Raw genomic sequence first — 4,875 nt, 5'->3', positions numbered from 1 at the left:
ATCATACACACACACATTTTATTGGTTTCTATATATATATATATAGTTATATATACATACACATCTTGGTTTTTAGTTTTATCCACAAACAAAGTTTTTACAAATAAATTCCAAAAATTATGTATACATGTATGTTTTCTATGTGGATAAGTTGTTTCGGTTTAATTTCATAGATATGAAACAAATATATATTCATATACATACTCATATGTTTCATATTCTATTGTATTTGTAAAAATATTGTATTCATTATTTATAGACTTCATAACAATAGTTTATATCGTTTATTAAGTCTATAAAATCATTTTGTAATGTTTCAAAACATGGTTAAGCTAAAATGTCAAAACTCATATGTTTATATTTTCATGTTTTGGACTATTTTGCAAAATAATAATATTTTTTATTTGGGAGGTCATTTTTGAAAACCAGTGTTTATAGCATGTTTATTATCATGTCTATAATCATTTCCCAAAGTTTTATATTTTTCTGAATTTATTTGATATTTTTAAACCCTGTTTATATTTGGTTTTTACTATGCAAAACAGGCTGTGTGCATGTCATGAGTCGACTCATGAACAGTGACGAGTTGACTTACAAAGTCTTGCACAGTTATGGTTTTTTCTGCTGAGTCGACCCATAACTTCATGAGTCGACCCATGCATGATGAGTCGACTCATGAATTTTATGAGTCGACCCATAAGTTGTTTTTATCCTGTAACGGCTAGTTATGAGTCGACTCATGAACAGTGACGAGTCGACCCATAACACTGTAACGACTATATTTGTATAGAATCAAATTTCTGATTCTTGGACTTTTTGGTCTTTTCCTTTAGGGTTTTTGGCTGAGGTTTTGGGTGGCTATATAAACCCCCTTTGCTCTCATTTTTCTGTTGAACCAAGAGAATGTTTTAAGAAAGTTTAACAAGGGTTTAAAGTTTGTTTAAGTTTGTTTAAAGTGTGTTTATAAGCTTTTAAGCATTTGGAAGTTAGAGTTTATGAAATTAATTTCACAAGAGCTTGAGGAGATCATCTATTGAAGTTTGAGCTTCCAACTATTCTCCTTCCACCTCTTGTTATCTATTGAGAAGTTTTCTAAACTCAAACTCTAGCTTTACATTTATATACTTGTTTGAGCACCATTGTTCTTAAGCTAGATTTTATATTTGAGTTTAGTTTTAATTTATTGAATCTCATTGTTACACACACCCACATTGAGCTTATCGTATTTACATATATAGTATAATTGGGGTTGTGAGAAATTGTAACATTGAGTCGAGCTTAATTGAGTTCTCATCTATTGTAGAGAACAACTATTATTGTATTCGTACTTAATTATGAGGATCACTTTGTAATACACTTGTACACCGAGAGAAGTGTGTGGCGAGAGTCAGGGATCATCCCAAGAGGAGTAGCATCGGTTGACGAACCTAGGGAGAGGTTGTATCCGAGCACTTGAGGAAGACACGTGTAGTTCAACACTTAAGAGGGTGTAGAGTGGGATTACAAGAGTGTGTGAGTTGTAGAGTTTTCGGTAAACTAGAAAACCGTATTGTGAGGTGTAAACGTTATTCGGGTGAACGTAGAAAACCTGGTTGTGATAGTGGAGATCTCCTCGAGGTGAGGAGTGGAGACGTAGGTCATGGGGACCGAACTCCGTAATCATATCGTTTGTTTGTGATTGCATTGACGCACTTATTTTTTATGTTCATATCTTATATCGCCTTTGTATATTGCTTGTTGATTATATTGCCCACTATCTAGTTTAGATTGTTTTTCCTTATGTTAATTATACATCCTTGCATATATCCCATAGTATATCTCATTGCTAGGATATTTATCTTTGTTTATATTGTATATTCTTGCTCATAATTAGTTCTATATCTATCTTGCAAGAATATATATGTTAATAAGTTTTAATTGGCATAAAATCAGATTAGATTAGCATAAGACCCTAATCACCACCCCCCTCGAGGGTCTAACAAGAGGTTTGTGTATAATATGTACTAAACTTTTTCTCAAAGTAATCGGGTCAAAATCCATAATAATTCCTTTCAACATACCCATGTGTGTGCTACTACACTACTCATGAATTTATGTATAAAGAAGTGCGGCTCGAAACCCGTAAATATATCTCAAACAGATGCAAAACAAAAATTCAGGCAACAGCCTTAGTAGTCGATTACTAGGCTTAGTAGTCGACTACACTGAGTCCATCCAAACTCTGTAATAACATATATCAGTATCAGTAGTCGACTATTAAGAACATCAGTTGACTACTCTGCAAACACACAGTTTCTGTTATACTCAACTGGGCACGAGTAGCCGACTCCTAAGCATAGTAGTCGACTACTCTGTCAAGACATGTATTCTTTCGTGCACAAACAGTGCTTATGTTAATTATACATATCATGGCGTTAAAACGAGATTTTATACTTGGCATATGCAACATGAATTATCTGAATCATCAAATTAAATTATTATATCTTTCAAATTAGGGTTTAACATCCTAATTAAACAATTTCTTTAATTATCTCATATGTAAACAAAGTGATTATCAGCACATGATAAAAGCTACTCATGAACACAGGTAAAATTTATTTAAATATGTTTATCTTACTTAGGTATCACAAACCTATGGTTTAAGTATGTTTAATTAATATGAAAACTCAAAGAAATCTTCACGTAATATATCAATTACTTAAAATCAGCAAATCTGCAATTTTTTGCAGAATATATCATTAGTAAATTGAGAATATCTTTTTCTAGACAAACTCTTTTTAAGAAAAGTTTTCTGTTTTGGAAACTAGATCCACATAGCTATCATTTGACACTAGTTTGGTTCAGTTTGAAGTTTATATGATATCTCAAATTTTTAGTTAAAGGTTATACATGTGTAGCTGTTTTCTACAAAATATGTCATTAGTAAGCTTTGTATATCTTTCTCTATAAAAACTCTTTCTTAGAATGGTTTTCCATTTTGTAAAATAGGTTCACATAGTTTACATTCGACACTAGTTTTGTTTAGTTTGGAGTTTATAGGATATCTCAAATTTTCAGTCAAATGTTATACACGTGCAATAGTTTTCTACAATCTATGATGAAAACAAAAACTAAACCTCTTTATAATTCAATTAGATAACAAATTAGGGTTAACTCATGAGTTAAACATAATTATCAAGTTTATAAAAAATTAAAAAATTAATCACCCTTAATGATTATGATCACGTTACTATCATAAACAATTAGGAAAAACTAATGATCTAGCATTGAGTTAAGATTTATCATCAAAATTCTCATATTTTTCATATTAGGTTAAGCCTTAAGCATGAAAACATTGATTAAATATTTTTATAATCATTAAACACTATGGGGATGAGTTTGGATGTAGATGATCTTGTATTATCACGTGTGCAAGCCTCTGAAACTGATGTGAAACGACTCCTCGTTTCCAAACGACGTAGATCTCACATTTTCCTCGCTTCTCGCCTCACAAGGCACTCCCAAAATCTCAATTTTAGGGCTAGGGTTTGAGAGAGAGGAAGAGGGGTTGCTAGGGTTTGAAACTCTGATAAAAAGATGATAATTTTCATGAAAACACATGTATATATATATATATATATATATATATGCAAACCCGAAATAAACCCGTTTGACCAGAACCAGGAAACCTAGTCTGACTAGGAAAATAACATTCGGTATTTTGGCTATAACATTCTGATCCAACCTCAGAATAAGGCAATTTAAGATTTATTGGAAAGATGTTGAAGAGACCTACAACTTTGGTCTTTTGAGTTTTTCTAGATTCAAACTGTATCGGTGTGTAAAATATATAAACTCTTAACTGGTCATTTTTCCAGATTTCTCTTCATGCATATTTTATGCATTTGCACTCATATATTCTCAAATATACATTGAATTGATCTCAAGTCAATTCCTATCATACTCAAATATCAAAATATGTTATATTTTCACCATACAACATATTTATTATTAGTTTTCACATAATATTTAAATTTTTAGGGTTTTACATAAGTAATCTCCCTTCAACACATAAGAAGAAGGTAGTTGTAGAGGTTCCCTTAAATTTCGGCTAACCCCCTCATGAAGAGTTTTTTTTTTCCTCCGGATAGAACAGTTTTGTTTTTTGATAGAAAAATGCCTTAAGCACCCAAAATATGGGACCAAGGAAGGGGACAAGTGAGTTGTCCTCTCCCTATTGCATAATGACCAAGGGAGGGAACATCTCACTTGTCCCCTCCAATGGTCCAATATTTTGGGTCCCTGTATCATAGCTCTTTCTAATATAACCATTATAATTAGTATTTATTAAAATTTGTTTTCTTCATTTTTCATTAATTGATTTATTATTTGTAGATATTTTTTAACCATAACTAATTACCTAGGTATTTGATATGGCAAGTCTGATATTCTATTTTGCTTTCCATTATGTATGTATTTTGACTTGAACTCCCATAAAAATATATATACCTTATTGATTTAACTAAATGTCATTATGAGAATACAATTTACTATAATTAGTTTATAATCTATGAAGATGTATTAATTTTTATTTGATATTTTAACTGATAAGGTAAAAATTTGCTAATATATTTTATCTTCATTATATATTAGTAACTTTATATAAATCATTTTTTGAATAAATGTTTTATCTTAGATAAAATGGGTATTATTGAATTATTATTATGAATACCTTAATTAATTCACCATGTACACACACACATATACATACATACATATGTACATATATATACATACACACACATATGTATGTACACATATATACATATATATATATGTATGTGTGTGTGTCTATATATATATATATATATATATATATATATATATATATATATA

Source organism: Asparagus officinalis, chromosome 9, assembly GCF_001876935.1.
Source record: "Asparagus officinalis chromosome 9, Aspof.V1, whole genome shotgun sequence".
Taxonomy (NCBI): Eukaryota; Viridiplantae; Streptophyta; class Magnoliopsida; order Asparagales; family Asparagaceae; genus Asparagus; species Asparagus officinalis.
The sequence above is the reverse complement of the archived record's forward strand: the minus strand, read 5'-3'. Positions refer to the sequence as shown.